Source organism: Toxorhynchites rutilus, chromosome 3, assembly GCF_029784135.1.
Source record: "Toxorhynchites rutilus septentrionalis strain SRP chromosome 3, ASM2978413v1, whole genome shotgun sequence".
Lineage (NCBI taxonomy): Eukaryota > Metazoa > Arthropoda > Insecta > Diptera > Culicidae > Toxorhynchites > Toxorhynchites rutilus.
Window position 1 is genome coordinate 72185920 of NC_073746.1, and position 25331 is coordinate 72211250.

At 40.8% G+C, this 25331-nt stretch overlaps 1 protein-coding gene and 1 long non-coding RNA gene across 3 annotated transcripts in view; one reads left to right on the forward strand and one right to left on the reverse strand.

Moving 5' to 3' along the window:
- The window catches only part of LOC129779850 (piezo-type mechanosensitive ion channel component), a 144070-nt gene that overhangs the window by 109517 nt on the left and 9222 nt on the right, over positions 1–25331 (reverse strand). The gene's annotated exons all lie outside the window — the stretch shown is intronic.
- Positions 10549–11413, forward strand: LOC129779852 (uncharacterized). Its single transcript, XR_008743788.1, has 3 exons — positions 10549–10881; positions 10974–11049; positions 11134–11413. It is a non-coding gene; the product is annotated as an uncharacterized LOC129779852 (long non-coding RNA).

Below are 25331 nucleotides of genomic sequence, written 5' to 3' on the forward strand. Positions count from 1 at the left end.
TCTACTAATCATTTATTTTTAAAATTTCGCAGCACAATATATAATATCCAAAGCGACTTGAAAAAAATAACAGTGCAGTTCTACGTCAACAATGCGGTCGTGTCTTGGACACAATATCCTATAATTTTTTTAATTGAAGAAAAAGTGGTTCATATACCGTGGTATATGTTTACCACCGATCTAATTTATGAGAGTGTGTACACCAGGTGCGCGAGTTGAAATTATCCGTTTCTTTCAATGAAGAAAACATGATTTACAGAAGAACATCAACACTTTTGTGTGTGAATTAATCCCCGAATTAATACACATTTCGCCCATCTCTCAGAAAATTGTGGATTGTTTTTGTTCATTTCAGCAAAAACCATGGATGGATAGACCGGCTTCCCGAAAAATGCAATGATATTCTCTGCGCTTAGGGTTCCCGAAATAATTTAATTTTTCGTTGCCAGTAACGATCCTATGCAAATTCGATTTCCTTGGATGCCTTTGAAAAAGCATTTCACAGAATGATTTGCGATGCTCCATTTACATTTCGCTCAACTTGTGTTGCGTCCATTTTCCGTGCTTCTGAACTCTTCTCATGGTTTTCAAATGACAGCCAATTTCTTTTCAGGACACCATTTTCTGTAAATGTTTTGTCCATTTGTAAAAAAATTTTTTTTTTGACGATGGACTAAGTCTATCCTACCAATATAGGGAGCCATTTCAATGTTTCAGGTGCAAAAACTAAAAGATTACGAACATTAACACTTAATCGATTGCCAATAATTCAACTGCATGCACATGAACGATCGACCGCTCAGTCACATATCGTGCTCAGCCGGCTTTATAAATAAAAAATAAAATTGTCTGCTATATATTGCCGTTGGAATACATCTAACAGGAAGATATGGGGCTAAAATGAAAATCTAAACACTGAAAATGTAGGAAATGATGAAAGATTTGGATTACTTATAACTTGGCCATTTCATAAAAGATCGCAAAGATTATTACATCAATTGATTAGAAACATTTCTACGCATCTATCAAAATACTTTTTTTTAAATTAACAATTGAATAATTGTAAAATATGGCGAATCACATATTAGTATCAAAAATTCTACGTTCGTGTTGGCTCAATTTGTGCTTCTCCAATTGTTAAGACTAAAAAAACAACTAAAATAATGGCGGAATACAATATTACTGCGAGAACAAACATAGCTATCCAGCAATATATCGCATCGCAAGCCCCACTCCTCTGTGTTTCTACAGCCAGTTAACACGCGTATATTTCACTTTTCTGTTTCGAACCGATAACTTTCTGTTAGGTGATTATCAAACCAAAGCTTGCCGTCAGCGAGCGTTAAGCGTCGAGAGGTAAGCGGCATGCTTCAGTTTTCTGCACAAACTGAAATTTTTAATTCACGCAAGCGGAAATAGTTCTATATCCGCTTTTTTGCACTCCGTAATGTGATTTTCTAACACGAACTACAAATCCGACTACGAACAAAACACTTTGACCCGGTCATTCAAGACTGCATTGGAAGATATGCCATCATATCTTCTGCTCACTGAATTTCTACGCATACCGTTTAATGGTTAGGCAAAATGCTGATAACCATTTGCTGCGATAACGTCAATTGATTCAACAAAATGCGTTGGATGTGCATGTCGAAACGGAGTGTTTGAAGTTCATCAAATCAAGCAAACTCGCGGTTCGAGAAGTACTTACACATGAGAGATACAATAATTCCAGAGGGGAAAGTAAAATACAATGATCGTTTGATAATTCTTCCGTTCACATATTTTGGTATCATACCAAACTAGGCATCATACCAAACGCAAAATGACAGTCATTAAATTGACTTGTATTCTTCGTGTATAATCTAACAAAATGCAATGAATTGACATTACATGGCATTTGTTCAAACTCTTTACTTGCAAAGCAAATATGTTGAATTCAATTGATTCGGAAATTGTTTCATTCAATCAATAATTTATTCAATACAAACAAATGAATACTAAGCCAACGGTAGTCCTGCGTCAACCTTGCGGTTATATCATAGATATTTTGGATTTTCTGTTACCATTCAGCGAAAGGTGCTGTATGAAATAGTTTGTGAATTATTTCATTGAGAATGATGTTTTTGGGAGCATTGGAGATGTAATTTTGCTGTGAGATACAGAAGAACAAAATTGACATTCGATAAGTTATTTAAGTTGACAGCCCTTGGTGTAGTCCTACGCCTCCCGGTTATTTTCCCGACATTACCTCCAAGATTTTTTTGCTGTATCACTTCAGCCTTTTGGCACTCGGACCAATGCCTTTATTCCGTTGGAAGAATGTCGAGAGTGAGAATAGAAATTGTGATCTTCAGCGTGATAAGCTCTTAACCCTTAACTTTTTGTGGAAACTAACATCAGAAAATTCCAATAAAAACATCATTTTTACCATCAAGTGTTTAGCGCTACAAGGGCAGGTGGCAACTATATTGCTACCATCATTTTACGCTAGCCGGGCAGGTGGCATCTATATTGTGACCAACAGTTCACGTTAGCCCTTTTACGGGTAGGTAGCAGCAATATCACCACCAATATTTTGCGCTAGACGAGCAGTGGCAACTATATTGCCACCAATTTTGTCAATGTTCCTAATTGTTTCATATGATGAAAAACAAAATGTTTTGTGTATTTTAGCATGTAAACATGTCGTTGTATTGTAGTTTGCGTTGATAACATGCCTAGTTCTCACGGCCCGTTAAAGGGTTGAAGGTGTTCCAAAAGCTAATATATAATTTATTTTATCCATTTTTGAACATGAGTTGTACTTTCGCGTATATTTGTTTCCTTCTAATTATTTAACACGTTGAGCCCCTCACTGTTTTTTGTCCCTAGAGTCCAACGCGGGGCTCAACGTGTTAAGAGAGGGAAAGAGAAAGAGAGGAAGAAATAGAGAGAGAAATAAAAAAAGAAAGAGACAGAGGGAGGGAAAGAAATACAGAGAGAAAAAAAGGGAGAAAGAGATAGAGAGAGAGAGGGAGAGAAAGAAATAGAGAGACAACAAAAATTGAGAGGAAAAGAAAGCTTGAGCTTGAGCTTGGGTAGACTGTACAATTCGTAGTTGCTCTCCGTGATTGACCTGAACCAACCAAATTGCACAAAGAACACACAGAATGACGCTTGGGACTAGCAAATCATTCTCGTTGTGCAATTTTCGGTGATTCGAGCTTTAAATTGTCAATAACGACACCGGCCACGTCCTTACAGTCACCAGGGGAAGGGAAGGAATGTTAGTATGATAACCGCCGCCCGAATGCCAGAAGGGTCGCCTCTATAGCGTGGTTCCCTAGCGATTATCATGGAAGGGATAGTTGTTAGTGGGAGGAGGTAAGAATCAGGATTCACTGTGGTAAGTGATGTGATTATGTAAACGCGAATTATCAGCCACTCGACGAAATGAAATTCTGAAAATACTATTTGTCACAACACGCGGTAAAGATTATCTTTAGGTATCCTGATAAGGAAAGCCTGTGTTGTTAATATTTATCGCACGTACTTTGAGAATTTTAGACAATTTGAAAAAAAAATCTATGATCATTCTATGAGTTTCTACGAGTTTCTACGAGTGAATATCGCACAATTATATCCACATATACCATAAATAGCTACAGGTAAACACACAAATCGATGACCGTCCGAAAGGAAATATGAGATTTGGGAACACAATATAAAAAAACAGAATTAGGAAACTGAAGTCTGAATAAGGATCTAGAATCATTGACAGAACTCCAAAAGAATATGAATCGAATATCTCACAAACTTTCATAAAAGTCGTTATGGGATGGAACTCAATTGAAAAACATTTTACCTGCAAACAAATCTAAAGTAAATAATGATATTTATATCCGACGATGAGCCTTTTCGAAGATAAAGGCAAATTAAAAATACTAACTCACCAAAAAGACTGGCAACCATGAACATCGCTAAATGGAGCTCATGCCTGTATTTGTGAAATTTAGCTTAAATCACTCGTCTCGCGCGACACATGGGCCACATTAGCCGCTCAGAGAAACGCATAACACATACAGAACAGAGCATGATCAGATAATTCTAAAGGTACGACCGAAACAAAAGAGCACGAGTCTTCCACACACTGAAAAATTACTTGATGGCCTATAGACTCACTATGGAACTCACTTTCGCGAATTACACAGCAGATCATTCAATCCCGAACTCCCATACCGGCGAATGATACAATACTGAAACTAAGCTAGTTCACCTGAACTAAAAGGACTATCTGTGGGTTAATGTATTCATTTCGTTAATAACAGGAGTTTCTAAAACCTTTATATACACAAACACACGAAATAAAACGAACGATCTGTCTTTACAGTAAGTTCCCAGAATGAAGCTCGTCACGACACATCGCCTCCTTCCATTCGGCGGTGGACGCCCGGCAATGTAACACAATGCAGAACATTTTCGAAGTTTCCTCATAAACTACAAAAATGCTCCATACTGCATCACACCATCAAGCAACCACCGAAATACAAGAAATGGTACATCGTGACGCATCTCACTTCGAAAACTTACTGTTAATACATTACAAAATAAGTGAAGTCATTTACAGATTTCCTGTTTGTAAAACGATTAATATTTAAAAAAAAATCATCTGGCATCTCTGAACATCAAACGCACGAACACCTAAACACCTATGGAGGAGAAACCAAATCTTCCGACCTGAACCAAACACAGGGCGCAGCGATACAACCAGATTACTATTCCATATGAACGCAGCAAGCGCCCTATAGTGTCATATAGTACCACTGCCACTATAGTTTACGTGTTTACACACAAACACAACCCACGCCTTTTTCTGTGCGCTGATCATGCCCCCTGCTCAACACTCAAATGCGATATTTTCACTGCAGCAAAAACTTCCTATTGAATATGGATCAACACTTAAAACACCTTTTGGAATGAGCGAACCAACTTTATTCCATGTCATCGTCTGCCATTAACCATACACTCGCGATTCAAAAACACGTCACAACATGAGAGCCAGACAAACGCCGAAATGAAATTCACAGACAGAAACAAAATACATGTCTTCGCTTCTTTCCAAGATTGATTCAGTAAAATTAATTTGGATTTTGGATTACAATTGGATTTAATATGGATGCGGGAAACACTGATTTTCACAATTTCAAATCGTTTTCTACACATGAAAATTAACACTTGGTAATGAAAAATTGAAGAGTAGAAAATAACGAAAGTGAACACGGAGCAACGAAAAACACAACCACACTCGACGCCTGCTCGATCAGATCTCTAGAGAGGAAAAGAAAGTGAGAGAGAGGAAGAAAAAGAAAGAGAGAAAGCTTGAACTTGGGTAGACTGTACACTTTGTAGTTGCTCTCCGGGATTGACCTGAACCAGCAAAAATACACAAAGAACACAACGAATGACGCTTGAGAGTAGCAAATCATTCTCATTGTGCAAGTTCCGGTTAAGAGAGAGAGAGAAAGAGAGAGAGAGAGATAGAGAGGAAGAAAGAGAGAGAGAGAGAGAGAGAGAGAGAGGAAGAAAGAGAAAGAAAGAAAGAAAGAGAGAGAGAGAGAAAGAGAGAGAAAAGAGAGAGAGAGAGAGAGAGAGAGAGAGAGAGAAAGAGAGAGAAAAAGAGAGAGAGAAAGAGAGAGAAAAAGAGAGAGAGAAAGAGAGAGAAAAAGAGAGAGAGATAGAAAAAAAAGGATGAAAGAGAAAAAGAATGGGAAAGAAAAAGAGAGAAAAACGAAAAATAGAAAGAGAATATACAGAAAATAGAGAATAGAAAATAGAGAATAGAGAAAAAGAAAGAGAAAGAAGTTTCAAGTTTTCTCACTACAAACCCTATCTAAGCCTATCTATGCTATGAATGTCCGAAATTAATTTCCAACACTGTCTCCCTAAAAATAGAATACCTTTCCAAACAGTCTGCGGTCAAAACATGTAAGATCCGGCAAATGAAGATATATTTGTTTCCAAATTGCGTTTGAATAGTGAATCAAACTGGCCGTCGGGACACGTGTTTACTTTCAAGCAGCTAATAGCTATCTACATGTATACACGTGTTTGCCAATAATCGATCGACAGCAAAATCGAACATATTGTTGTGCATAAACAGACAAAAAACTGTATTCACTAGATAACATGTTTCTCTAGTGCAACAACAGTAGCATTCACAGAGCACACTGCTGCTGTCGAACGAAGTAATGGACACCCTTTTTTGTGCCCCATTTGGCGAAAATCGCGTGACCACAAGGTTAACTGTCTCCGAATATAGCTTGGACTGACTCGTTATGCTCGGCTCTGGATAGTAAAAATTGATTTCTTGTTTGCTTCGTTACTGACCACCACCCAACATAGAGCAAAGTCAGCTGACATCCAGTGAACAGACATGATATTAAAATCTATTACAATTATTCACTGATTTTCATTTACAATTCCCCACAATGGTGGATAGCTATCTTTTTCCTGCAGTTAAAATCCACAGTTACCATCGATTACCCGTTGAGAAGACAGTTCGACATTCACACTCCCATAAAGCATTGCATCGTGCCATCCAAGGCTGCCCTTGCAGTAGCAGGTTAAATCGAAGACCACACCACAAAAGGGTAACGACGTTTCATCGCGCTGAGAGTCGTGCATCACCAATATCTTAATTATGCCCGCCAAGGTGTGCTTCGAGATGCGAATGTAAAATGAGTGGCACAAACAAGGCGAACGGACATTCTCCAACGCGTACCCGTAATTTTTTTTTTTAAATCCTACCACATAATATATCGTGACCGTTTTTGAACAAGCGCAACACTTTATGTAGCCACCGAACTGAGGAAGAAGACCTAGTAACTCCCTTTTAAGGTTTTCAGCCTGTCCGAGAGTGTATATATGTTATGTGCCAGCAAACAGAGCGTACGAAACCGCCAAGAAGCTACGCGGCGTCTCAGTCGATATGTGTCATGTTCTTGCCCAGTTGCTGAGGGCGTAGGAAGCAGTAGACGACAAGGAAACCCGTCGAGGTCGTTTGGGCCGTCTCGCGGCTCGTAACGTAGCATCAGCATTGCAATCAAGGGTATAATGTTACGTGATTCAAGCATTCTTTACACATAGCTTGACACACGATAACACGATAATCGTACATGAATCACACACGTACAGTTGAGAACAACCGGAGACCGGCGGTGCGGATCGCAAAATCAATTAGCATCGGAAGAGTGCCGGCGGGTACGCTACAAACAACCATAACTCATTGCTAGATTTATCGCTAGATATTATGCAAAAAATAGAATTTCTGTTTGTTCAGATTCGAAGCGGCGATGCAGATTCAAGGGCTGTTCCCGATAACCCATTGTTAAATCGGATGTTCTAACCGCAATCATTTCAGTGCGTTTTTTCATGTACGAACAGAAGCTTGATTAAACCTTGAATGCAAATTTAATTAAGAAAGACAAACAGATAACCGAAGAAATTGTTTTTCTGTCATGTGCATCGAACCTCAACCGTACAACTGTAAACACTACACTACATTGTTCGATCTTGTGTTCCACATGTGGGAAACATACAAACTGATTTCGTCCGTCCGGAGGCGACTTAATGGATAAATATTTATTCGCATGTCTGGTTGTTCACTTTCTAGCATTTCTTTTTTTTTCATTTTGTTGTATATGGCCCATGTGCAATGGGGCTAAGTGAGACAGCATCAATTCTAATGTTTATAAACCATTATGAACAACAACGAATTCCTCGGAGAAAATCTATTTTTGTGAATACGTGCGTACCCCATAAAAGCGAAGCTACAATACTTTTGCTGATTAGAATTGTGGATCTCTCATATTTATGTGACATGGAAAATTAACGATGCACTCTCGTTCAAAATTCCAAACTATGAAGTGAATGATGATTTAAACCCTTCGAGAGATTCGAAAACTTTGCTAGCTCATAAATATCAAATACAGCTTAAAATCGCGTGTAATGCATTGGAATACAAAATAAGCGGAATACATTTGACAAATTAAATGTATCGAAAAAATAGACATGAACATTTCAATATAAAGATAAAAACAAAAACGTTTTGAAAAATATATAAAACGATCTTTTTGCTAAATTCTATTTCAAATGGCTGAGCAACGTAAAGTAACAATGAGCCGCGTTAAGGAATGAGGATAAGCCTTTGTAAGTATAATACACAAAAGTCTGTAGATCCGTTAAAGCTAGATACATGAAAGTAAACATACTAGGGACGTTCAAAAAATAAGTTTCGAGCCTCAGAAATCGCGGAAAAATAAAATTAGGACAGAAAACAAGATGATTTTCGTAATCTACGTTTTATTTTCTATTTTTCTACATAATCGCCGTAACGTTCGAAGCCTTTTTCATAGCGTGGCACGAGTTTTTCTATTACGAGCGCGAAGTGCGTAGCATCCAATTTTTTGAAGTACGATGTAACTGCGTCACGAATTTCTTCAGTGTTATCGAATCGTTGACCACCGAACGCCTGTTTTATCACCGTACTATTGTGAAGTTTTGGACCGATTAAGAACCGCGATTAAGAACAAAAGGCCAGGTTTATTGACGAAAGGAGTGTTCCTCATTCACGATAATGCGTGGCCCCATTCTGCTCGCGTAACTCAAGAGCAATTGAAAAAAATTCAAATGGACTGTGTTCGAGCATCCTCCTTACTTCCCGGATCTCGCCCCTAGCGACTATCATAAAACAGGCGTTCGGCGGTCAACGATTCAATAACACTGAAGAAATTCGTGACGCAGTTACATCGTACTTCAAAAAGTTGAACGCTACGCACTCGTGCCACGCTATGAAAAATGCCACGAACGACTATGTAGAAAAATAGACAATTAAACGGAGATTACGTAAATCACCTTGTTTTTTGTCCTAACTTCATTTTTCCGCGATTTCTGAGGAACTGAAACTTGTTTTTTGAACGACTCTCGTAATAAGAGTAAAATTTTGTTTTGACGAGGTCAATATGTCTATATCTTGACAGAAATATCGCAGGTGTCACTAACAAACGGTAATGATCTGGAATACTATACTCAGAGTATTTCATGGACAAGATATTAGTAATATAGGGATTGAACAAATTCGAAGGAATGGCCAGGAAACCAGATAAATCAGATAGACTTTCCAGCGACATAATATGAGGCTCATTTTTTTTTTTTTTTTTTTTTTTTTTTTTTTTTTTTTTTTTCTCCCACGAATTTAGGTTATATTCACATCTATATTACATACGAAATCATCACAACAAATAACGAAAAATAATGGTTACAAAATTTATTTCACTAAATCCTCATATGGGTTTCGAACACCGGACCCTGGAATTCAAGCCCAGCGATCTTACTATCGAGTCTAATTCTCCATCTTGTGTGAACCCTTCTTGCTAGCGAGCAGCATGTGCACGCTGACGGTATTGCTCTATGCTTCTAAATTGTGTGGCATTTTTTTTGTGTGGCGTTGTTAATTTGTGTGTGGTTTTTATTTTTGATCTTAACCCTACATGCGCATGTTATTTTTAGGGTGAAAGAAGTTTTGTACTCACACTACCTAGGCTTTACGTGCATCTACTTTACCGCCGTTCCACGGTAGGCGATGAATGACGAGTCCGTAGGCGTAGATGATGGGACGTAGACGTTGAATGCGCATCCGACGTGTAGTGGTGCCGTGCTGCGCCTTCCCTTGATTCGAGTGACGATTCGCGCTTCGCGCGGCCACCTGGTTTGACTGATGTGGTGGCGAAGATCCAATCTTCGATCATGGGGTCAGGATACGGCTCCTTCCTACACACAACAAAGATTAAAACACCACACATATGCCACAATTAATTTTAGCATCAGCCACATGTCTTGGAGCTCTAAGCTTACCTTTGATTTCGCTAAACGGGAACACAAGCGAAGAATTACACTTTTCGATTTCTCGGAAAAACTTATTTTAAACTAACTAAACATGAAACAAAGAGACAAAAAAAACAGAAAAAAACCAAAAAAACTTTAGTCTACTGACTAGCACGTGTAGCCTTTCACCTACGGTACCTTTTTACCGTCCACTCGCGATGCAAAAAAAACTGGTCCGCCCTGCCTATTCCACGGTCGAAGTCGGAATGGGCAAGCATATCTCAAGATCCTCAGATCAGCGAGACATTCATTGGAACCGGAATTACGTAATAGTTCTTCGCCTTCGCCGTAATAGTTTCGCCTTCGAAAATTTGATTGGTGCAGGCCAATCAAATTTTCGAAAATTAAGCAGGGAATGATGTAGCACGGTACTGATTTCGACTTTTGGAAGCCCCTCGTTTCGTTATTTTGAATTTCAGATCCAACACAATCTCTCCTGTGTGGATCTGGGATTCTCTCTTCTTTCTATGTATTGGATGTTTGGCAACGCGAGTGCCGCTCCCGATTTTAGATTTGAGCAACTAGCCATAATGGGTGCTGGATGTGACTGGGCGGCTGTTTTAGCCAAGACACCCACATACCAACACTCCGAAAGACACATGCTTTCTTTTTTTTTTGCTATTTTTTCATTTGGATATTTCCCCCAAATAGCAGAGTCTTTCGGCGGGGTTTTCTTGTTCTTCAAATTTCAAAACCCGGCGAGCGCTTCGACTTGAACTCTGCTCGGGAGGTTAAAGGGTATCGCCCGCGAATGCTTGAATGCGCGACCAATGAAAGCGCAGGGGAATTTCGGTGTGAATACGGAATAGTTAACATCGTTAACTATTACGTAATTCCGGTTCCAATGAATGTCTCGCTGATCTGAGGATCTTGAGATATGCTTGCCCATTCCGACTTCGACCGTGGAATAGGCAGGGCGGACCAGTTTTTTTTGCATCGCGAGTGGACGGTAAAAAGGTACCGTAGGTGAAAGGCTACACGTGCTAGTCAGTAGACTAAAGTTTTTTTGGTTTTTTTCTGTTTTTTTTGTCTCTTTGTTTCATGTTTAGTTAGTTTAAAATAAGTTTTTCCGAGAAATCGAAAAGTGTAATTCTTCGCTTGTGTTCCCGTTTAGCGAAATCAAAGGTAAGCTTAGAGCTCCAAGACATGTGGCTGATGCTAAAATTAATTGTGGCATATGTGTGGTGTTTTAATCTTTGTTGTGTGTAGGAAGGAGCCGTATCCTGACCCCATGATCGAAGATTGGATCTTCGCCACCACATCAGTCAAACCAGGTGGCCGCGCGAAGCGCGAATCGTCACTCGAATCAAGGGAAGGCGCAGCACGGCACCACTACACGTCGGATGCGCATTCAACGTCTACGTCCCATCATCTACGCCTACGGACTCGTCATTCATCGCCTACCGTGGAACGGCGGTAAAGTAGATGCACGTAAAGCCTAGGTAGTGTGAGTACAAAACTTCTTTCACCCTAAAAATAACATGCGCATGTAGGGTTAAGATTGGTTCTCAAATGGGGATCAACATAGGGTAGGAGCCTGCCTGTTGGTCTCAAATGTTCCTATCTCACGCCTCCACGAAGATCATATGACGACATTTTTAGATCGGGCGTGAACTGGAAACACACACCTGGTCTTGGCTCCGAGAACGGGTGTCGAAAGTGGCTAAGTGAGGGGGTGCGAGCGAGTCAGAGCGCTATATCTCTCCCGGGGAAGGCCTCCCGGGTCATGGAGGCCTTGCCAACCCGCTGTCTCCCGGGCAAAGGAGATACACCCAATAAAATGGAGCTACGATCACGAAGAATAATTAGAATGCGATCACCCGAGGAGGGTCCCCGAACTGGAGCTGGTCCTGGAACGGGCGTAAGAGCGAGCGGCCAGCGGCTGGAGGGCGATGTGCAAGAGCGGGCCACCAGCCGGGTTCAACCCGAAGAGCTACCGCCACACGGAAACAGCAGCCATCGACATCACCCAAGAAACGCTGCGCCTACGAGACGTGTTGCGACTGCCAGACGACAGTCGTCCACACTTGTGGGTACCACTAGGCGCCGGATCATGTGGACACACGAAATGAATGAATTCGTGATCCGCGCCTATTACATCTGCACTGCTTTGGAGACGGACATGAGCGGTCGCCCTCGAATACTAACAATGTTCGAGGAAGCGTATCCAGAGTTCGTCGGGAGGCTTGATCAGAACGCGATGAACGCGAGGCGTAGAGCGATAGTACGCAACAACATGCTCTCCCAAACGCAAATCGACGAGATCAAGCAGCAGGTGCAGAGAGAAATAAGCTCCAGGAACAACAGAGCAAGCGATGTGTCGAGACGAAGTTCAGTACGGCTGAGCAATTCATTCGCGAGTGGGGCACGCGAATCAGCACCAGTGGAGGCCACAGTACAACAACCCCCTGAGCCGGAAGACCCACAGCCAGATCAACAACTACTACGCGATCTGGTCTTCCACTACGACGAGGCGATCTCACAGTTCCGCGACACAGACCCATTGTCGCGCCCCAGGATCCCGAAGTTGCAGCATTCCCGCAGGCTGACAAGTGCAGTAAAGCTCATGAACGAGCACGTTCTTCCGCTGCACTTGGTTGATGCTGAGAACATGGAGGAGCTGCAACTGAAAGTGTACTGTGCTGCTGTGGCGACCGCCAAAAGTTTAGGATACCGTATTAGGCCAAGAGGCGGACTGCTCCAACATCTCCGTGAAAGGCGTGAGCCTCCATGGCGAAGGAGATTGGAGCAACGGATCCTAAACAAGCGCGCCGCAATTGGAAGACTGATGGCGTACAAAAGAGGCAGCAGATCGGCGAAATTATGTCGCCAAGTTGCTGTGATCGTGCGGCCTACTGAACTTCGCCAGCTGGGAGCTCACCAGCTGACGGAAAAACTCGACACACTGGTACAGCAATTGAGCGTCCTAACTAAACGGCTGAAACGTTACTCTGACTCTGCAAAGCGCCAGGAACAAAATCGGATGTTCAGAGATAACGAAAAAGCGTTCTACGACCACATTAGCGACGAGAAGCCCGACTACCGCGAAGGTTTGCCAGATATTAGCGATGTGACGAACTTCTGGGCTGGTATTTGGGAGACCCCAGTAGAACATCGCGACGGGCAAATGTGGTTAAGACGGGAGGAGGAGAGTTGTGGTGAAATTGGAGAGATGCCAGCTATCATCGTCGGAGAGAACGATGTCCGCGAAGCCTCGCGGTACCTGAGGAACTGGGCAGCACCGGGCCCCGATGGTGTCCAGAACTTTTGGCACAAGAAGCTGACCGTCGCACATCCAAAGATAGCTGAGTGCTTCAACAAGGTGCTACGTGACCCACACAACCTTCCTGAATTCGCCACCCGTGGCGTCACCTTCCTCCTCCCGAAAGACAGCAACACATTGAACCCATCAAAGTACAGACCGATAACGTGCCTATCGAGTCTGTACAAAATACTGAGCAGCATAATTACCGCCAAAGTTTCTGCTCACTGCGAACAGCATCACATCATCGCAGAAGAGCAGAAAGGATGCAGGAAAAATACGCATGGCTGCAAAGACCAGGCCATCATCGACGCAGCCATAGTCGGCCAGGCGGTATATAACCAGCGGAACCTAAGTATGGCCTACATCGATTACAGGAAGGCTTATGACTCCATACCTCACTCGTTTCTCGTCCGGGTATTGGGGCTATACAAGATTGATCCCGTCGTCGTTAGGTTCCTGCAGCATGCGATGAGGCAGTGGAGCACGTCTCTGCACCTCAGTGATGGGGAAAATGTGTTGCAGTCTAGAACGCTGCAGATAAAGAGGGGGATATTCCAAGGCGACTCTTTCAGCCCGCTTTGGTTTTGTCTGGCACTGAACCCCCTCAGTAGGACGCTCAATAGAAACGGTCATGGCTATAAAATAAGGTATGGCGACGGCGCCCACGAAGAAGTGACCCATACCTTCTACATGGATGATCTCAAGGTCTACGCTGATTCACGTCAGCGTCTAGGTGTAGCTATCCGGGTTGTCGAAGACATAAGCAGGGACATCTGCATGGAGTTCGGCCTCGACAAGTGCCGCTGTGTCCATCTGCTGAAAGGGCAGCTTACCGAATCCGGAGGTTACGAGGTCTATGACGGCGAGTTCATAAGAGACATGGTTCGTGGCGAATCCTATAAATATCTTGGATTCCGACAGCTCACCGGGATTCGCCACTCCGACATCAAGACGGAGCTGCGAGACAAGTTCTTGAGTCGAGTGAACTGTGTCCTGAGGACTTTCCTCAACGCGGGGAACAAGGTACGCGCGATCAACACATTCGCGGTTCCCCTGCTGACCTTCAGTTTTGGTGTAGTCAAATGGAGCAAAACTGACCTAGAGGACCTTGAGAGGAGGATGAGGAAAGCATTTAAAGAGGCCGGAATGCACCATCCTCAATCGGCACTGGAGAGAGTTTCACTGCCACGCAAAGAAGGGGGACTTGGAATCGTCGACATTTCTGCACTGTGTGTTGCCCAGGTACGACAACTGCGCGAGTACTTCGCAGAACGCCCCAACCAAAACGCGCTATACCGGGCTGTCTGCGCCGCCGACAGAGGATACAGCGCTCTGCACTTGGCGCAAGCGGAGTACCAACTCAACTGCAATCTGCAGACAGTGGAGGAGAAGATTGCAGCTTGGAAGCAGAAGGCAGTGCATGGTGCCCACCCCCATCAACTGGACCGGCCACACGTCGACAAGGCCGCATCTAATCTGTGGCTAACGCGTGGTGAACTCTCTTCAGTAGTAGAAGCCGACATGATAGCCATCCAGGACAGGATAATGCCGACGAGAAACTGCAGGCGGTACGTCTGGAATCAAGACGTTGATGACATTTGCCGGATGTGTCATCAACCAGGTGAAAACATAGAGCACATTATGGGAGGCTGTCCCGTTTTGGCCAACGCAGCCTACACCGAGCGCCACAACAACGTGGCCCGTATTGTTCATCGACAACTGGCGCTCCAATGTGCTCTACTGGAAGACAACGTACCAAACTACCGGTACCTGCCTGCACCTGTCCTGGAAAATGACCGTTTCAAGCTGTACTGGGATCGCACTGTTCTGACCGACCTCTCGATCCACCACAACCGCCCAGATATAATGGTTTACGACAAGAGCGACCGCAAAGTCACCATCATCGATGTCGCTATTCCACTGAACCAGAATCTGGAGGAGACCCACGGTCGCAAAATCTGCAAGTACCGACCATTGGCCGTGGAGCTCAAGGAACTGTGGGGGCTAAGGGAGGTCCCAAGAATTGTTCCAGTCGTTCTCTCTGGAACTGGAATTATCCCGAAGACACTTCTGGAAGCGCTAAAGGTGTTGAACATGGAGAAGGAATTGGCCGGCATCCAAAAGTCGGTCATCCTTAGCACCTGCGCGATTGTCCGACAATTCCTCGGTCAGGACTAAAACAGCACGAGCATGCAGATACGTGCATTCCGCAGAGCCTAGTCCCCCTTTGGCATTCAGTAGCCCGGGGGCAGGTGAAAATTCTGGCTAGGTTCGCCTAGTTAAGAAGTGAGATAAGTCTGCCAAAAAAAAAAAAAAAAAAAGAAAGCATGAGTCTTTCGGAGTGTTGGTATGTGGGTGTCTTGGCTAAACCAGCCGCCCAGTCACATCCAGCACATATAAACATGGCGTTGGCTTTGGAACAAGCGCTTTTTAACATGAATGATTTCTGTCCTTTCAAATAAAACTGTGTTTGTAGGTGGACTCTGTGGTGATCTACAATGACTGGTTCAATGAAGTTGAGGGTGTACTGTACATTTTTGATCCTGGGTATCTTCAGTATGTACATGAAAATTTCGTTGTTTAATACTGCGTAGGCATTGGCAGTACTAAGTATGCTATCGACCGAGTTAAGCCCGAAACCGTCATTAATGAGGGAATGATGAATGGTTTCCAATTCGTCGAGGTGAATGATGCGGCTGCTTGGGATACTCCGTCTCGCTAGTGTGATCGCCTCTTCGATTATGTCTAAGTAGTATAATAGCTCATCAATTTTGAATATTAATTCTAATACATCAAAGCCCTCTAAGGAATGTATTACATTTTCCTCAATTTCCAGTATGACGTTAATTGCTTTTGTAATGTTGCTCATTCGTGAATCGAAAGCACTATTGATTCTTATTTGCTTGTTATTCTCGCTAATTAATGAATTTAATGACGAATTTATAATCTTAAGGTCGTCTGCATCAGGGCTTCCCGATACGTATTTCCAGGCCTTTCCGAGAGATTCCCATCGTTTTCTCCTACGTAGTGGTTTTATTCGGTTGTAACTCAAGTTTATTTTGTCTAATTTTGCTTTAACTATTGACTTAAAAGGCGTTTGATTCGACAATCTCTCCATAGAAACGGCGTTAAAGTTTTCTACAATTGTTCCAATTGAGGTCAAGTTTATGGGGTGCACACTTCGCAGAGAACTAGTGCTTATTTTAGCGGGTCCTAACGGAACTATAATGATCGGACTCTGATCCAGGGTATGAATTCTCAAGTCTGAAGTGGCCATCCCTACCAGCGTAAGGAGCCACAGTATTCTGCAAGAAAATATAAAGTGTTGTTTTAGTTAGCTCTTTTCATATCTAATTTGTGAATTTTGATAGCCTTTTCATCTGTTACAGTTTTGCTGGTTTGACTTTGGATTTTAATTGGCCTAAATCTATTGGTGTAAGGGGTCGGCTTTCCTTTCCCTTTTACTAAAGCTTCACTGATGGTGAGGTTTTCATATTCTTTATTGTTTTGACTTTCATTTTTCTGATTGTGTGTCCTCGCTTCTAACGCAATATTTTCCCTGGCAGTTAGTATTATTTTTGCTTTCTGTGTATTTATATCCTCCGGGTTCAATGAATGAGAATTTCCAAAAATTATATCCCTAGGTCTTAATTTCGTAGTTGAATGTTTGGTATCGTTATATAGGGCAGTTACTATGGAGAGCCCTTCGTATAAGGTTAGTTCTTCAAGTTTTCTCCTGTTTGACATGTACATTTCTAAAAGCGTGTTGTGGTATCTCTCGACAATGCCATTGCTGTTACTAGTACTGGCAAAGTGTATATCAATATTTTGATTTTGGAGAAAGGTTTTGAATTTTGAGCTTCTGAAAGATGTGGCTTGATCACATGTTATAGTTTTTGGTAGGCCGAAAATTTTAAAGTATTTTGTAATTACTTCGATCAGCTCATCCGCCGTTTCATTCTGGATTTTGAAAATTTGGGCAAATTTGGAAAATGCGTCAACAAGGGTAAGGAATTTTTCACCCTCCTTGACGTATACGTCAATGAAAATGTTCTCTAATGGTTTGTCGTATGCTCTTCGAGTTATTGGAATTTTGAAGGGACGTCGTTCGTATTTCGCGAACTTGCAGTCCTCACAATTTTTTGCGAATGATTTGATCTTCGTAATCATATCGGGGAAGAAAACTGACTGACGAATCTCCTCGTATGTGAGCTTCCAACTTCTGTGGTTAAAATTATGGCTCTTACGAATAAATTCCTCTTGATCAGTTTTAGAAATAAGATCAGGGAGTTTTAGATTGCAAAATTGTACTTTCATGCCTTTGAATTGATCTTTCATTATTTTAGAACACAATTGTGCAATCTCTAGGGGAGCGAATATACCATTGGATATGGTCGGGGAAAGATAACTTTTAAGAATGTTTCGGATTTCATCTTCGGAATATTCTCCACGGTTGAAAGTATGCCTGCTGTAACCTGAAAATATAGAATAAAATATGTGAGCCGATTTTCTAGGATCGTTTGACACATTAATTATCAGCTGATTCCTAAACTTGTTAATTATTTCTGGTCCATATATCGGGTCATTTTCATAAAGCTCGTTTTGCAAAACGGTTTGAATATTTAGTTCAGATTCGTCAGCTCGTGGTATCCGGGATAAACCATCGGCCACTACATTTTGTTTTCCTTTTTTGTAAACCAACTGGAAATCGAATTGCTCCAGGTATAGCCGTTGGCGAGTCACTCGTCCTGTAGCATCTGTTAACTTGATTTCCTTAGTAAGAGGCTCATGATCTGTGTATATGGTAAACTGCCTACCATACAGATATGGCCGGAACTTTTTAGCTGCAAAATAGATAGCTAACAGTTCCTTGGCGGTGGCAGAATATTTCTCTTCCGCCTTTGTCAATGTTCTTGATAGATAGGCAATGGGTTTTTCACCTCCATTCACTATCTGTGTGAGGACCGCCCCGATCGCAAAGTTTGACGCGTCCGTAGTCAAAACGAACGGCTCGTCAAAATTGGGGTAGTGCAATAAGAGATCCGAACTCATTATATTTTTCAATTCAGTAAAGGCTTTTTCATATTCCGGAGTAATTTCTATGGATTTGGTTTTTCGACGAAGCACACTTGTCATCGGCTTTGCGATTTTAGCAAAGTCGGGAATGAATCTTCTATAGTATGAAATTGTTCCAAGGAAGGATTTTAGTTCCTTCGGGGTTTTCGGAAGAGGCCAGTTTTTCACTGCTTCAACCTTCTTGAGATTAGGTTTAACCCCTTCCGTAGTAACCACGTGACCGAGGAATTCAACTTCTTTACGAAGGAATTCCGACTTGTCACACTGAACTCTAAGGTTTGCTTCCTATAGAGTTTTTAAAACCTTTTGAATGTCTTTCATGTGCTCTTCCAAAGAGCTGGAAAAAATTATGATGTCGTCCATATAGACGAAACATCTAATACCTAAATGTTTCCGTAATACCGAATCCATCAGGCGTTGGAATGTTGCGGGCGCATTCTTCAATCCGAACGGCATCCGCACAAATTCGTATTTCCCATGATCGACGTTAAACGCCGTTTTTGGGATGTCAGCTGGGTCTACCTCTATTTGGTGGAACCCGCTGGCCAGGTCGAGCACAGAGAAATACTGCGCATTTCCTAGACGATCCAAAATTTCGCTGATTTCCGGTATTGGATACCGATCAGACGGTGTGATTTTATTTAATTTTCTGTAATCTACCACTATGCGGTACTTTTTCGCACCTGAGTTGTCGACCTTCTTAGGTACGACCCAAATAGGAGAAGTCCAGGCAGATGAAGACTCTCTAATAATGCCTGTATCCAACATCTTTTGGATTTGTTCACTCACTATTTCTCTTAGATGGTACGGATATTTATATGTCTTTTGGTGTATTGGCTTGTTATCGGTGGTCTCTATTCTATGCTTTACTTGATGTGTAAAGGCAAGTTTTTGACCTTCCTGGAAGAAGATGCTTTTGAATGGCTGTAAGGTCTTTGCAAGAAGTTTGACCTCCCCTTTATTTAGATGATCCGCAGGGAAATTCAAATTCTCTTTTGGATTATCGGTTTTTATAAGAAAGTCTTTATTTTCGAATGGTTTCGACAATATAGGCTTCGGTAGGCCTTTTGAATGTACATGAACCATCGCACTATTATTCTTTGCCAAGTAAAGTCCCGGTTGGACTGAAACATTTGCAGTAATGTTAAGCTCATCTTCGATTAGAAACGTTCCATCTTGTAAAGTTGGAATCTTCATGAAAGTTTCGAAATTTTCGTGAAAATTCATGGAAGAAGGGAAATACCGGTAAAATTGGTACGTAGATTTCCCAATAATCAACTCGTGTTTATCTGTATTGATCACGGCTTTCAAGGCTGCTAAGTTTTCGTACCCTATGAGCCCGTCAAAAAATTTATGAAATTTAAACACATGAAATGGTAGTGCTCTGTTGACATCTTTCGGAAAAAGATTCGCGTGCACCACTTTATCCAAAATAAATTTTCCATTTTTGTTCGTGACGATGGCTGGCTGATCAGTCACTTTTGCGTTTGCCACATGTTCTGGATTCATATACGATTTGTTCGCACCTGTGTCTATCAAGAATTTTAAGATTCCCTTGTTAGATCGGTAGCGAATGTAAGGAATGAAATTGTTCAAGTTATTGTCTGGTCTTCCTCTCCTCTGTGAAAATTTACTTCGCGTGTATTTTGCACTTCGCACTCGGTCGCGTTATTGTCATCATCGTCATCATCATCATCACTATCCACGTCAACCTCGTTGGTGTTATGTTCCACGCGCGGTTTAAATTGCTGAATCGGTCGTTTGAATGCAGTTTTTGCGTTCGTTTCTTTGGCATATGCTCTGTAAGAGCTGTTGCTGTTGTTGTTATTATTATAGCCACCAGAACCACTGCTACTAGGGTTACTGTGCTGTTTGAAAATTTGTTTTGCGGGTTTCGTTCTACTTTCCGCGTTTTGATTAGTGCATACAGCCTGGTATGCCTCTTCTAAAGATTTTGGTTTCGATTGCCTGATAATGGAGGCCAGGGGCTCTCCGATGTTGTCCAAATATCGTGTGATTGTTATCACATCAACTACCTCTCGAGCCGATAACGGGTTCGAGGATAGATTGGCTTTTAGCCTAGTGTTAATTTCTTTGATTTCATTAAAGAATCTCAAATGATTCTTATCTCCTTTCTTCAAATGGAACATCGCCGACAAATTAGTGGCGAAGTCCTTCTGGTCCCCATATTGTTCGATGAGAACCGATTTGATACCGTGAATGGTATCGGGATCACCATTTGCGCATAATATCACGCGAGCGTCCCCTTTGATTTTATTTTTTATTGCCCGCAAATATATCGAGCTAAGCGAGTCGGGTTGCCCGTTCTCGCCTTTTATTTTAAACATTTCGTAAAGCTCGTTGACTTCCTTGAGCCAACTTGCCAATTCCTTTTTATTTCCGGAAAATTCCGACATATTTTTAATAGGGTCGGGGATGGCATATTTGTTGCCCTCCCTGGCCACTACCAATGCTCGGAGCTGTTCAAGCTCTGTTTTGAGTGCTTCAAGTTCACTGGCTCTTGTTTCCGGCATGATTGATAATAGAGTTTTAGATGTTGAAAAGTAATTCACTTACGGTTGTGTTTGCAGCATCCGGGTGATCCTTCGACGGCTGGTTACTCGTGCGGCGGGATCTTCCACTATTTTAACACCTCACGATCCCACTTCTGACACCACTTATGGGAATCGTGATATGCAAACACTTTTAAAAACTAACTACTTTCAACAATTTATTCACTTATCACTAATCACACGGCACCACCGGTGCTCCACAAGAACTGTACAGCGAAAAAGAGAGCGAGCCATGCGCTCGCGGCCCTCTTATGACCGCATACTGCTGACGCTGCACGCTCCACGTTGTCGACCGTAGGTTGGCGGACCCGAGTGGCGTGATGTACCAAACGGTTCCGTAACGCTAAAAATCTAGAAATCTTAAAAAATCTAAAAATTTAAAATATAGAAATCTAGAAATCTGAGAATTTAGAAAAATAGAGATCTAAAAATCTAAGAATGTAAAAATCTAGAAATCTAAAAATCTTAAAATCTAGTCATCTAAAATCTAAAAATTTAAAAATCTAAAAAACCAAAAATCCGGAGATCTAAAAATCTAATAATCTAAAAATCTAATAATCTGAAAATTCAAAAAATCAGAATTGAAAAAATCAAAAAATCAAAAACTCTAAAAATCTAAAAAAGTCAAAATATCTAAAAATTTAAAAATCTAGAAATCTAAAAATCTAAAGATCTAGAAACATAGAAATCAAACAATCAAAAAATCTAAAATCCTAATATTCAAAAATCTAAATATAAAAATCTAAAAATCTAAAAATGTAGAGATCTAAAACTTCAATAAACATATTCTTTTTCGACAGCTATCAACGTGACGGCAATTGGAAGGCTGAAGTTCATTCATAACAATTAGTATCATATTTTCTAGTAATAGTAATAGTAATACAGTCAACTCTCCCAAACTCGATGATCTGTAGCTCGATATTTTCCGTAGCTCGATGAATTTCATGGCACCTTCGATTGATTTTACAAGCATTCTCCACTCCATAACTCGGTACCTCCCTAACTCGACGGTCCCACGGATATCGAGCTAGAGAGAGTTGACTGTAGTAATAGTAATAGTAATAGTAATAGTAATAGTAATAGTAATAGTAATAGTAATAGTAATAGTAATAGTAATAGTAATAGTAATAGTAATAGTAATAGTAATAGTAATAGTAATAGTAATAGTAATAGTAATAGTAATAGTAATAGTAATAGTAATAGTAATAGTAATAGTAATAGTAATAGTAATAGTAATAGTAATAGTAATAGTAATAGTAATAGTAATAGTAATAGTAATAGTAATAATAATAACAATAGTAAACATAACATGCGCCAATAACACCGGCTGAGTGTATCCTATGGCTCACCTCCCCTACTAATACATTCCTAAATTCCCGAGACATTTATGAGAGGTCGTAGAGTTCTCTGCATCTCTCTTAAGTAAATGTCGAACTAACATTCCTTCCCTTTCCTTAGCAGTTGCAAGGACGTGGCCAGGACAATTCTTAACTGTTGGAGAAAGCATGCCTTCATCTAAGAGATATTACCAATCATCAGCAACGGATGAGGGCTAGTTTTTGACTTAACAGTTCTGAATTCGTACCACCTACGATGCAACTTGCTCAATGCTAATGCTAATGCTGGTGATGTTTTGCACTATTTTTTCTATGCGACTTTTTTTGTGCGGTCCCTATGCCCCGCACAAAAAAAAGGTTTGCCTGTACTTCAATGAGTACTGAAAAGCGGAACGATAATTCTAAAAAGGGTACATAAAGACGTAGTATGTATTAACTTCATGTAACTTAGCGCCATACGCAAACAGCGATGTTGGATTCATACCAGAAGCAAAGTATGAGTAAGGCCATTGAATGCAAGAACTTCCATACTCCAAATAATAATAGTTCAAGTAGTTTACAACATATAAAATTCAAAGTATCAAGCTGATTCTTGAATTCTGTGCGAGGACCACTGACTTCCCGTGCTATCAATATGTAGTGGTCAGCAGTATGAAATGTTCTATGGCAAAACATACTCTATATGTATACTCTTTATGTTTTTGCCCTAAGGTATCAGTATATGGGTTGAGCCTATTTTAGAAGCGGCGTAAAACTTATTCACTTCAGATCAGATCAGAGAGTCCTGAAGAGATTTCCGCGAGAGCTCCCTAATATGCTGCTTCTTGATCGTGAAAGCTGGAATGCGATATTTCAAAACTAGAATGAGACGGCCAGTTTTAGTCTTGGATTTCCGAGTGCGGCCGAAAGGTTTTCGGGAACAACTTACTCTTACTCGCATATTCTACTCCTGATTGCATAAAACGGTTGAAGTGCATAATTTACTTGTCCCGTCTCGAATATTAAATGTATGGTAGTTATAATGTTAATTGTTTTTCCCACACTTCGCTTTACCAGATGCACGCAACTTGTATGCAGCAAATTGTTTCGATGACTCGAAATCATGATAAATTGATTGAAGTAGGTGATTATAATCTGCCAAATTTATGCTGGCAATATGACGGGGACATGAACTGTTTTTTGCCAATAAATGCGTCTACTGAGCCGGAGTTGGCTTTAGTTGAATCTATGACTGCAGCACCAAAGTCTTTCGGTAATGACAATGGCAGGCTACTCGACCTGGTTTTTTACTAGTAGTGTAGCAAGCGGCATCACAACGTCGATCCAATTTTTTAAACAGGAGTTTCTTCTTAGGTTACCCTTAATATCCTCCGTCGCCGTGTGTTGAAATGAAAGACTATTACACGTGATTATTAACGATCATCGATTCGCTTCATTGTAAGGAAATTTTCTCGATAGTTTTCTCAGGTACTCTCTGAATCATCCTCCGCCGCGTATTGAATAATTTATTTTCGAGATCTCGATTTGTCGAGTGGTTCAGGGTACACTTTTATAGAAATCCATGTAAGTGATGGATTTCTATAGTACAATCACAGAAAACTACTACGAAGTTTACCCCAGCCCAAATTTTAATTTTATTGAAACATCTTATGAAATAAGAACAAACGATTCTGAGGTACAGGGTCTTTCAGATTGAACGCTCACGCAGGAAATTTCAATCACTTCTACAAAAGTGAACCAATTTTTATCGGTGTGACCACCCCATTTTTCGATAACGCGTTTTAAAGGGGAACAAAATTCTTCATGCACAACTCTAACATTACGACTTCGAAACTGTTGAAAATCCGAGTTATTTCTTCTTCAAGTTCCTCCAAATTTTGTGGCTTATTAACATAGCAACGGTCCATCACGTACCCTCAGAGGAAGTAATCGACGACGAGAAATGTTGAAATTCTTACCATAAGAGGACAAAGTTTCATTAAGGCTTCGGTTGCTCGAGTAATACGATTTCGATTCTTTTTTGCGCGAGCGTTTAATTTCAAAGACCCTGTAAAACACGTTGTGAAGACATGCCACGAAAAATATGCACTTATCTATGAGAAATATATTGTCAAATATTTGTACCTACTTTTAGATTCACTAATAATGTAAGGTCAAACTAAAATATTAGTTTCATATGATTTGAGTTCTCATATCATCAAAAGTCAGATCATTTTTTTTTTGTTAGAACTTTTTTCATGGATTTGCTGACTTAACATAATTCTAACGCTTCCATTCAAAACCTGAGGAATGACTCAATGAACAGTTTAAACCAGACAACCGACTTTTGTTTGAAATATATAAACTATTATGAATACATCCATACATCCAGTCATCAATAAAATAGGTCATATGATAGTTACAAACAGTGTTGTCCCATTTTCATCTGTACCAGAGGGGTTAAAAATCTTCCTCATCTGTACTTTTTCTTCCAAAAATCTGTACCATCGGAAATATTCGTTGTAGACAAAATTTATTTTATCAGAACGAAAAAATACTCATTCATTTACTACAAAAACATTTACATTTGCAAGTCATTCGTGTGTTTGATGATGCTTATAAATAATTGAATCTAGATTGTATACTATTATTTATTAAAATTTTCGAGCTGCCACCACGATATTTTGAGCCGATTTCAAAGGATATTTTTAATCTGATTATACGCTGGACAGTTGCCGAGGAGTGAGGGATAGTGAGAACGTTACAAACAAGGCATCGAAGCACTGAAAATGTGAGCGAACCATCAATTTTTTTAGACATTTAATTTTTGTCCATCAATCTTGCATATGCTCGTTTTCTGAAACTGTGATTTTTTTACCGAGTAATTTTAGCTTTAGGGTGCGGAATTCATTCTCCAGATCTTGTATAGTCACATCCCTGATCCCTGGAAACGCCTTCAGCACAATGAATTTCATCCTTATGAAACTGATGAATTATTGCATTGTAAATGCTTTCATGATCAGCAGTATCGAGCGATACTGCGATATAAAAGTCACCATGTACCTTAATGTTGCTTTGTTCAAATGTAAGTAATTTCACTAATTACAAGTCTGTACCAATCTGTACTTTTAGACGAAAATCTGTACCCTGTTCCGTACAGAATCTGTACCAAAAAAT